Below are 11928 nucleotides of genomic sequence, written 5' to 3'. Positions count from 1 at the left end.
CAAGCTATTTATGCTCAGTTCCCTAGAAAAGGGATGGAGGCTTGTTCTAAGATGTGTGCATCTTGTGCTGGGGGGCTAGAGAGAACTGCTGTTTCTGGCACCCACTCCAAGTATCTGTCTGGGGCAGGACATCATGGTCTCTGCACCACGAGCCAGGCATTGTGCACCAGAGTCAGGGAATGGAAGTCATCAAAATTCTGGACAGCACTTTATGATGTTTGGATGGTTCTCTGTTTAACCCCCTGTGGAGGCTGGTGTGTGTTTCATGCCAGACTCAGAGAAAATAGTAAAGATAAAAGATAGGAGGCTTAGGCTTATAGATGTTGTTTTCATAAAGTGTTTGTTTTCCTTGCTGTTAAGACCACTTGTCCTAAGTGAATCATTTTGAGTTGTGTTTGATTAAAGTACCACCAAAAAAAAAAAAAAAAAAAAAAGCCGAATGTTTTTAGAATATATAGCTGTGGAAGCCAAACATAATGAGCTTCCTCTTTTGAGAAAGAAAGAGAGAGAGAAGGAGGGGGAGGGGGGAGGGAGGGAAAGAAGAGAGAGAGAGGGAAAGAGAAGAAAGAAAGAAAGAAAGAAAGAAAGAAAGAAAGAAAGAAAGAAAGAAAGAAAGAAAGAAAGAAAGAAAAAGAAAGAAAGAAAGAAAGAAAGAAAGAAAGAAAGAAAGAAAGAAAGAAAGAAAGAAAGAAAGAAAGAAAGAAGGAAGGAAGGAAGGAAGGAAGGAAGGAAGGAAGGAAGGAAGGAAGGAAGGAAGGAAGGAAGGAAAAGGAAGAAAGAAAGGAGAAAGGAAAGCTTAGTTCTTTTGCCTGCCACTAATACTATGAAACCTGGAAATAATTGCTATCCCCCAGACCCAGAACTCCTTAGTTTTCTCCTAACATAAAATGAAAATGAAGATGACCTGCAAAGATCTTATATGGCAGAAGGGCACCTGGGTGGCCAGTCTGTTAAGCATCTGACTCTTGATCTCAGCTCAGGTCTTGATCTCAGGGTCATGAGTTCAAGCCCTGTGTTGGGCTCCATGCTGGGTGTGGAGCCTACTTAAAAAAAGAAAAAGAAAATATTTTCTATGACAGAGATTTGTCATATTTAGTCTGTGGTAATTGAAATTTACAATTAATAATTTTGTCAGAAGAATGTCTTTTAGTTTCAGGGCATCTTTATTACGTGTGCTAATGTGACAGTTTTGGCTAAAGGAAGGAAGTAGCTTCTAAAAAGAATACCACCATGATGGAAGTTAGGAGTGACACAACATACTTATGAGAGAAAAGTTTCCACATATTTTACTTTCCTACTTTCAAATAGGCAATGCATTCATGTAGTTCAAAATTCAAATGTACAAAAGGACAGAGAGTGAAAGACTCTCTACATACCCCTGTTCAGCGCGCCCCAGTTTTCTTCTCTAGGGTTTCCTTAGGGCCACCAGGGTCTTTTGTGTTCTGTCAGAGGGACATTATGCATACACAAGCAACACACATAATTCTTCAGCCCTATTTTCTAATGCCAACAGGAACAAAGTATTCGACACACACCATTCTATGCCTTGTTTTTACGCTAAAAAAGGTCTCTTGAATATGTTTTCATTTCAGTATATAAAGGACTTTTCCATATGTGATCCCTACCTTAAAATCACACCCCATAATAGAGGTTCCTTCTGTTTCTGCCTGTTTTGTCCCTTATTTTATGGTTTTTCTGTGCTTTTTTGGTTCTAAGCCTTCTTTCCATTCCTCTTACATTTCATCTGGCTTAAAGGACCATCAGATCGTTGTGCCACAGTGACCCTAAGGTTCTAAGGACTTTGGTGATGGCATGTCTGAAGAACGTTCCCGAGGTTGGAACTTGAATCTTTCTGCAGAGACATATATAAACAGAAGGTAAGGAACAAGTAGAGACAGGAGAAATGGACCCAAGATTAAAGACAAAGGCATTGTGAAAGGACTAACAACATTTGGGATACATATATCCCCAATATATTCATCATTGATCATGATTTGAATGATCGAACCAGTAAAAGCTATTTTCTTTTCCAGTAATGTGCAGAGGTGGTTAATATGCTAAAGTAGTAGAGGAGGGATTATACTGGACAGGCAGATGGAAGTGTGCACAGCCGGATATAGAGATCCATATCATCTCTACAGATGTTGAATATAAGGTGACATATTTCTGTGGCCAATTTGGAAAAAAATATCAAAAGGATTAAAAATGTACACACCCTATGAAATTGTTCAGAAACCCTTATTAAGAAAACAAGGATAAACAAATTTATCACCTTATTTAAAACAGCAAAAAAAAATAGAAACCATCTAAATATCAAACACAAGGGATTAATGAGTAAATCATGGTGTATCCGTAAGCTAAAATACTATGAGCTATCACACTTGTTTACAGGCATGAGAAAATGTTCTCCATAAATTTCCAAATTTAAAAGAAATTATAATAGCAAAAAGGCTCACTCTGTATATCTATTTTAATGTAACAATAATGGCAAATGTTCATTGAGACTCACCATGTACCAGACATTTTAAATATGTTAATTCATTTAAACCTTACTACAACCCCATAGATTAGGAGCTATGAGTTTTCCCAATTTGCCCATGAGAAGATTGAGATTGAGAGCAATTAAACAACTTGGATGAGATCACACAGTTGGCAGGTGGAAGGCTGGGACTTGGACCCGGGTATTCTATCTATACCTACAAGCTTAACCACAAGTGACAGTGCCTACCTATGTATCAAGAAACCTAGAAGACAAAACAGAATTAGGCATTTTTTTCCTATGGCAACCACAGAAGGGAAATGCCTCTCTGCATGGAAAGAAGTCATCTTTTGAAAGTAGCTCAGAGGGCCACTGAGGGAGGTGGGTCCAAGATCAGTTGTCTGCCTGTGTTGCAAGGCTTCAGTTCTGATAAGGCTGATATGGGAAACTGAAATCAAGGGTAAACAAATAACTTTAAGGAGAACTTCAAGGGACCAAAATGAATCAACTCAGTACTTTAAAGATAATTTAATAACAAAATATGCCATGAAAATGTCTGGATTTAAAAAGAGAAACAACAATAACATACAAATATTTATACATCTAAGCTTGCAAAGTGATCAACTACTTACTTATTTATTCACATAATAAATAATTTCTTTAGTCTGTAATGATTGCTTTAGGATGCTCTTTATTTTTTTAACTTAAATTCAGTTAATTAACATACAGTGTATTATTAGTTTCAGAGGTAGAGTTCAGTGATTCATCAGTCTTATATAACACCCAGTGCTCATTACATCCCGTGCCCTCCTTAATGTAGGATGCTCTTTAAAAGTGAGCTCTCATCATGAACTTAAAATCAAATTAAATTAAAATATTAAAAATAAGAGTAAAATAAAGTTCTTCATTAAAAGATGAAACAGAATCCAAAAGTCTCAATACTCAGTGTGTATAATAAATAATTGTGTAAGGAGACATTGGTCATCTTTTGTAACTTTTTCTCGGAAATGCTTTCAAAACCACTTTTACTATTAATTTATTATTCTACATTGTTTTTAGCAAAAAAAATCATTTCACCTACATCATTTACCATACTTGTCACCAAAGGACTATGTGTCTAAAAGTTCGAACCCACTGACAAACGATGATTTGCCACTACAGAGGCTGTGTTAAAAATAGACTAAAGCTTTTCAAGACTCAAAGAGCGATTCCTATAACATATTTGGTAATGTCAACATTGTTAGAGGAAGTATATCTTCCTAAGATGGCTCCTGAGAAATTCTGACATTTTGTTTATAAACAAAATTAGTCACATTACTTTTTTTAATCACATATGTAACTTCAAGTTTAAAAAATCTATTGTATAAATTGAGTTATATTTATATACACATATCTAGAATTTATTTCAAGGCATGTGGGCACAGGACTCCTTAAAGTACACTAAACACTATTTTCCTCTTGACTGCATAATGGCCTGGGGCCTTGAGCAAACTAAAATAAACTACACTAATTTTTCAGTTGTATGTTAAAGCCTTAAATCCGCCACATAAATATTCCAAAACCAACTCAGAGCAGTAAGCTGATGGCTGGATGGAAAGCACAATCAGAGGGATTATTCTAAGGCTTTGAGGGAGCAGGGGAAAAGCGTTCCTTGACCTTCTGTACTGAAAGGCTCCTTTTCATCTGGTTTCAATTCTCTTGTTTGTGCACCTTGCCATATTTATTATTGAATTCCTGATTTCTTCTTTGTGTTTCATGTTCCATGTTCCAATGATTTATGAGGACTTGCTGATCTAGATGTTATCTTTGGCACCCAGCGAATGCACAGAGCCCCCTAAGAATGCTAAGAGAATAAATGTGTTTTGAGCTGCACAAAGCCCAAGTTGAACAGATGTCCATCAATTCATGACAAATGCCAGCTGAAGATGCTTTAATAAGATGCAATTTTCTTCTTAAACACAGCAGTAGCAAGGATCACAGATATTTTTTCCATCTTTGGTGGATGATTGTTATTAGAAATGATAAGATTTTGTCCTAAAATGGTGATATGAGGAGAAATCTGGCCAAAGATAGATTTTTTGTTGTTGTTTTCTAAAGATGAAGTAGCTGTGTTTTCTCTTTCAGGGATCTGTCCTGTTTGGTTTGACTCAGAAATGAAATATGCTAATGACATTTTAGTTAATTTTTAAATATCTCTGTAAAGATGATTTAGTTTCTAAGTGTGTAGAGAATGAGAGGTTTTTTTTTTATTGATGGCCAGCTTTTTCTTGCTTAACTAAGTGAAGACTAATTAGCAAGTCTAATGTGCTCATAGAAAATCATCTAATTAGATAAATTTTACAGGCTAATCAAAATATTTCGAGAATTTTCCTTACACTTCTTCTCTCCACTAGAGGGGGTTAAACACATCCCCAGAAAGCCTTGCTCTCACCGAACTTCATCTTCCTAGGCAAGTCCTCCTGTATTACCAAAATATTATACCAAACATCCTAAAGTAGACATGTATACAGATGCTTTCGAAGGCTTAGTGTTTTTGAACTTGACTGTAGAATTTAATAATTTTTAAATTACTACAGAGTGAGATAGGTAGTAATAATAATTAGGATATCAAGTCCTGATTATTTAAAATTCTTCATTTATTTCCATCTCATTTCTTTGAGTAAAATCAGAAAAGCAGCACAGACAACATGTAAAGAGGTTAAGACATGATAATACACGGTGCACTTGCAATAAAAGGTATGTCATAGTAAAAGGAGAAAAGAAGTCCCCTTTTTCTATGATAATAAGGGAAAGAATGGATGCTTTTCTTTGTTGCTCCTTCTCACACATGCATTGGCTATGCTAGAACACCTCGAGCAATTAATATATTTCTAGTTTGGTAGTTAAGCAAATTAAGCAAAAAAGTGATTGGTTAAAGATGATTTTAATACATCAAATGTTCATTTCTGCAGTTCCAAATACCTAAGTCCTAGGATATTTAAGGAACAATTGAAAAAAAAACTAAAGATTTCTCCTGTGAATTTCAAGAATTTTTAAAGGACATACATACTTCAAGCTTGACTAAGATCAAATCTATGATTTCCAGAGTTGTTCTTTTTTTTTTTTTTTTTTTCAGAGTTGTTCTTTATGGAGCTCATCAGCCTAATTTCCAAAACTCCAAGTTAAACATGGTAGGCCACAGTTTTTATTTCTAAGTGGTGAGATTCAGTATGATTTTCATTTTTTTCTCTATGCTTTCCTATATTGTGTTGTTTTTAGAATGCTTATTACTTTTGTAATTGGGGAAAGGATATTGAAAAAAAAATCCTGAGTTGCCAAATCCAACACACACCAAGTGCAATTCACAAGTGCATGGCACAACAAAGAAGAAATGAGTTTTATTGAGACAGATTTTCTTAAGGATAACTACTTACCTACTCTACCTTCTAGGATTCAGAAACATAGCCATAAATGTAATCTTGTATCTCTCTAGGGTAGGTATCTAAGCATCTTTTCTAAGAATTTTATAAAAAATTTAATTAAGAAGAACCAATCTCACACTAAGAAATGATTTGTGATAAAGTTAATAAACACTTAAATGAAGGCCAAAACAAAAACAATACTATATAAATAGTGTACAAATAAAACTGTATTATGCCCAAACTGTTCTCAATTCAGAAGAAACTGCGAATCAGAAGCAATTGGAGAAATTACTAGGGAAGTCTTTGTCCCATCTAGATTCTTGTATTCTCATAGCCTTGTTCCATGTCATCCACTGCTACCCCTCTGTGCCCCTCGTGGAACCAGATCACATGCTAGACTGAGTCCTCACTCAAGCATTTCATTTCGTTATGTTATGTGTGAAGTCATAGTCTTTCTGTGTCCAATTGTTCAAGTCTCAGACTTTAAGAAACAATGTCTTCTTTAATTATTATACTGCTAATGGCCAGCTACTTCATCTCTAATTGCTGTAGCACAGACCTTTGCAGATACAACTCTGTTCGAATGACATAAATGTCCACTGTTGTTCCCTGTTAGAAAACACCTTCTTCTCTCTCAGACAATGGGTGCAGAAGGGTTTTTAGACCCCTGGACCAGCCAGGCAGTGCCCTAAGTGTTTTCCTTTATCATGTACATATAGGCAGTCACTCATCCTTACAGGCTGACTCTGTCTTCTCCCCACACCAGTTCGGACTTAGGCCCCTGCCCTGTCTTACACAAGAAACACAGTCATTCCCAGCATTTGGAGATTTTTTTTTTAAATACACTTTACTACAGATCTCAAAGGAGAAACGTTTGAATTACATTCCACATTTTCAGCAAACTGCTGCAAACATCCAAATCAGAGCTAACTCTCCCTGGCCCTTCCAGGGGTTTTCACCCTTCATCCCTCAGAGAGCCCCTGGCCCCACTAGTGCCTTTCCTTCCTCCAGTCTCTCACCTGCAACCTGACCTGCCTACTTGTATACCAGTCCCAGCAAATTAGAAGGCTTCTTTATAAAGTGAAGGGGAATTATGAATAACGATTTTATTTTCTCCTGTTACATTCACACTAAGTGGCCACAACAAGCCCTTGTAATGGGTTTCCGCACCCCAGTTTACACTGAGGGAGGCCCCTGGGACAAAGCCAGGTTTTCTCCAGAGCTTCATTCTAAACTACTATACAATGTCTATATCCTTGTACAATCAAAAGATGTCTGTATAACCCTCGCATAAATGAGTGTGAAATACCCAAATCAAAATCCAGACAGCTACAGATCAGGGATGGCTTTTATAATGCAAGACAGGGGAAAAAAAAACCCCCACAGAATTATGTTTTTGTTTTAATAATGAAGGAAATGATCTCAAGTTCAAATCCAACTTTGAAGTTTTCTCCCTACCTGAGTCACATAAGAAGAAAAAAATCATTTTTAGGCATCAAGCATTTATGCAGAAAACAATAAGCCACACATTCTTTTTTTTTTTTTTCCACAGGCAGGTGAAACAATTTTATTTCACAGTTGTCTTTAAAACCACAAAGACACTATGTTCTTCATATAAAAACATTAGTACAGATAACTATACTTTCTAGAAAATGATTATATAGACCCTCTCAAAGAGAAATGCACACCATTATATGGTTTCAGATGAGTTGCTTGGGAAAAACACATCTGGACTGATTCCTAAAACATACCTTAAGACCTCCTTGCATCTTTTGGTTCAAAGTATAGATTATTGTCATCAGTACGTGCTCCACATTCTTACATATTTGATAATGCACATATAGACTGGTTGGTTTGTGACTTAATGTTCCATTGGTTCATCAAGCTTTTCTGTAGGCTCGTCAGCAGGTTCAGCAGGCTGTGCCTTTCTCTGTGATCTTTCTTCAAGACCTTCCAGGAATGGAGATACATCATCATCATCATAAATCGTAATCTCCAAGTCTTTATCAACAATTCCAATGGAAACATTCTTTGTTTCCAGGACAGAACCTTTGTTAGGAAGGTTGTTGTAGGAAGTGTCTCTTGTAAGGCACACAGATCACATTTAGCCAGTTCATTCAAATTGCACTCCATAAACCCAGACATATGTCTCTCCAAGTAAGTACCAGCTGATTGAGAACGGGCTCCAATGGACGTGGCTCTACAGTCAAAACAGTTGGCAGATGGACAGGTTTGGAAAATGTGAGGGCCCATATCATAACCAGCAATAAGTAGGCCAACCCCATACGGTCTCTGGCCATATCGTCGCGTTGGTATCTGGGTCTTGCTTCCAATTAGAGATACAAGATGAGACACAGGAAGAGGTCTATCAAATACAAATCTGGAATCCAAACACTCCTGGCGCATAACATTCCGTAACAGTCTAGCATCAGCAGTAAGTCCTGTAATTGAGATACCAATATGGTTGTCAACATGGAGAATTTTTTTCTGATGAGCTGCAAGCTCTGACTGTGCTCTCTTCAATGCAACCAGCACTGCATGGGGTTTTGATTTCAGACCAACTGTGGCTGAACCTTGTCTGACAGCTTCTGTTGCATTCTCAATTTGATGAATCCTCCCCTGAGGGCTCTAAACAGTGACCTCATTGTCAACAGGGTTCCAGTGCGGTCTGGCTGTGGCTTCCTGCAGAAGTGTGGATTCAGGAATGCTAAACCACACATTCTTAACCTCCAGCATTTATGAAGATGCATGCAGTATATACAGATACGGAAAAGAAAAAGGGAACACTAGGTAGTTCATTGAGCAAAAACCTATTTTCAAAGTCAGTAGAAGAAATTGATGTGATAAAAAAGACCTAGCAGGAAATGACCTAGTAAATACAACATAAACACTGACCCTGCTCTGGAGCATAATTCGTGTGTGTGTGTGTGTGTGTGTGTATAATTTTGTATCTATACAAGATTAAGGTTAATTGTTTAGTAATAATAGAGTTTGGTAAATGGTTATAATGGAAGAATTTTGAAGGGAACTGAGATTATTTAAACTGGAAATAGAAATCTGAGAAGAAAATCAACAGGTATTCTATTAAATATCTACAGAAAGCAGACAAATTTAAGACAAATTAGAAAGCATTTCCTAAGTAGCAAAAGTCAGAGCATTCTGGAACATAATGCCAAGGAAGTTAGGCAGTCTCCTTCCATAGGGTTTGTTTTGTTTGAAGGAAAGTAAAGATGACCACCTCTCTTTCAGAGGCTAAGGTGATTTTGTTTTGTCCAGAGAGGACCACATGATTTCTCCACCTTCTCTGTAGTTTGAATTGTAGGTACACTGTCCTCTACGTTATTTTTCTGACTTTCTTAAAGACAGCAGAAGACCAAGACGTACTTTTCAAAAGGAAATTAGAAGGTCTAGTTATATTACCTATAATGAACTAATTTTGGATTTTTAAAATTTCTCATAGTACCTTCAAAAATAACCTTTTGCATAATTATTTTTCTTATTCCAAAAAAAAAATTTACCCTAGATTCATAATCTCTTCTCTAAAAACCTTGGAGATAGCTGTATTTTGGAATTCAGTAGTTTTCTAAATTTGAAAAGATAACATGGCACAAATACCATTTTTATGCGATACCTCCAATGGAGCTAGGGCAGTACCCGTAATCAAACATGTTACTATTTCTGGAGTGATTAATACAAACATTCACACTAAGTGAGGAGAAGACCATAAATAGCCTCACATCAGTATAGGCTATATTTTCCCATCAAATAAGTTACAAAACTCTTTGGTTTTCAGAACGGGTTATACGGCAAAATACAGAATGCCCAGTTAAATTTGAATTTCAGATAAACAACACATAACTTTTTGTATATGTCCCAAATAGTGCATTGAACATACTTACACTAGAAATGCTATTTAGTGTTTTATACCGAATTCAAATTTAGCTGAATTTCTTGGGTTTTTTATTTGCAAAATCTGGTTTTTGGATTTCAGAATCACAAACAACTGATTGTGGACCTGTATGTAGAAATATGCTAATTGAAATACTATTAACAGCCATCGTTCTAGGAGAAAAATTTGGTTTGGGCCTTTTTGAAGGGGGTCACATAAAGCAAAGTTTTTAAAATATGCTTTATATCAGTAGCGTGTAAAAAACATAAGACCTGTGCAAATGTACCCATATTAACAACTCAAGATATTTCAAAAGTTAGAAATAACATGGCCACTCCAAAAACAATTTTAATTTGCATCTCTTTCTTGCTCCACCTTAAAATTCTTCATCTATAAAACTATTCCTTTTATAAAATTCATGAAATTCTCCTGTAACAAAGATATAGCTCCATCTAATGGAAAAAATATCCAACTACAGCCCTTCATGAAGCTAGGAATATTTCCATGAGTGTTAGTAAAACTATAAAGCATGTGTAGACTATACACAGTCACACACATGCACACACACACACACACACAGTGGATTCTTCTCTGTGTCTCTCTCTCTCTCTCTCTTTTTTTTTTTTAAGCCAGAAAGGAACCAAAAGTAACGTAGTCATAGCTTTTGCAAGATCTGCTCTTTTCCTTAGATTTGGACTCTGAAACATAAAAACATAAGTGTATTTATATTTCATACTCTATTTCATCATATATATACATGTATACACATATACATATATATATACATATAAATATATATATTGCACTTAATTGTGTAAGCCTTCTAGGCCAAGGGCTTGAGGGGCCTATAAAGCCTTATGAATTTGAAGGGGAGAATATGCCACCCCAAAATATGCCACTTTGGCATATAGATTATCCCGAATTAAAATTACTTGGGAAATAGTGCAAGGATAATGAGAACGTCCTCTGTCCCCCTGAAAGTAGGAAATAAATTCCCCATGTGAAAGTCACCTTCATTGTACCAGGAGGGTAAGGAGGGATCCTTATCACCAGAGACAGAATTTAGGGCTGAGAAGGCTGCATAAACAAATCTTGTTACTTCTTTATTAATTTGCTACCCCAAGCCCAAACCCCTTTGCTTTGTCAATTCTTCACAAATTCATTGTTTCCCTGTCTAAGAGGCATAAAAGCTTCCTGCTTTGGTCCCTTCTTGACTTCCGTATTTTTATGAAAAATTGGGCTCTTGTGCATGCAAAATTAAATTTGTTTTTCTCCTGTTAACCTGTCCTATGTCAATTTAAGTATTAGATTAGCTAAAGAACCTAGAAGGGAAGAAAGAAAATTTTTTCCTCCCCTAAAGATTGCATGCAAAATATTGTGTAACTTGAATGTGTGCATTTTTCTGGAGAGAGATTTAGATCCTTATTAAAGGAGCCCATGAAACACTACAGGTTACAAAGCTTTTCCTGTACTGCCACTTACTTCTCCCCAAGGACTAGTCACCTTTGCTCCACTGTTTTTCCCAGATGACCACAAACTAACCCTATTCAAGAAGTACCTTCTGAGCTGCTTGCTGGGCTCAGCACTTAAATATTGAGCCTGAACCAAACACAGGATTCACTGTCTACAAGAAAGAGCCTGCCCCATGAGGTTTACACGCATTTTTTTCTTTTCTTTTTTTTAAGCTTTTTTTTTTTTAAGTAATTTCCACACCCAATGTGGGGCTCAAACTCACATGCATTTTTAAAACAAACAACAGCATGATCTAGCAGAGGTGGAACCAGGGACTAAAAGGTAGGGTCAGAGATAAAGGGCATCAAAGTAAAAAAGCCATCCTTTCAAAATTTTCAGTTTATCTCATTAGCTTTCTTGTTAAATAAGGATAATTCAGTTTTCTTACTGATTTTATTTTTCTGAAATTTATATTTATTTATTACACCATTAAGAAGGGAAAACCTTTTATTTGGGAAGTACTTCAGTTGACATTTCTCAGCATTAATTTTATATATAAATAAGCCACGTCTTCTTTGTTTAAGGTATTTGAATAAGAACTGTTCTAATCAAAGGTCAATTCATTTTGGAAATAGCTCCCTCTTGAGGGCATTATTATTTATGCATCAGTAGATTGTAAACAAGCACTCAGCTAGATACCGGTGGGT

The 11928-nt window shown here is 36.2% G+C and overlaps 1 pseudogene; it reads right to left on the bottom strand.

Annotated features, from left to right (window-relative positions):
• Positions 1 to 7435: 7435 nt before the first annotated feature.
• LOC123862890 (proteasome subunit alpha type-1-like) lies at positions 7436 to 8616 on the bottom strand (annotated as a pseudogene).
• Between the last annotated feature and the right edge of the window lie 3312 nt (positions 8617 to 11928).

This window comes from Mirounga angustirostris, unplaced genomic scaffold (assembly GCF_029215605.1).
Source record: "Mirounga angustirostris isolate CCGP_5_RB_7025 unplaced genomic scaffold, mMirAng1.0.hap1 SCAF_1, whole genome shotgun sequence".
Lineage (NCBI taxonomy): Eukaryota > Metazoa > Chordata > Mammalia > Carnivora > Phocidae > Mirounga > Mirounga angustirostris.
This window is presented reverse-complemented; position numbering and strand designations above follow the sequence as displayed.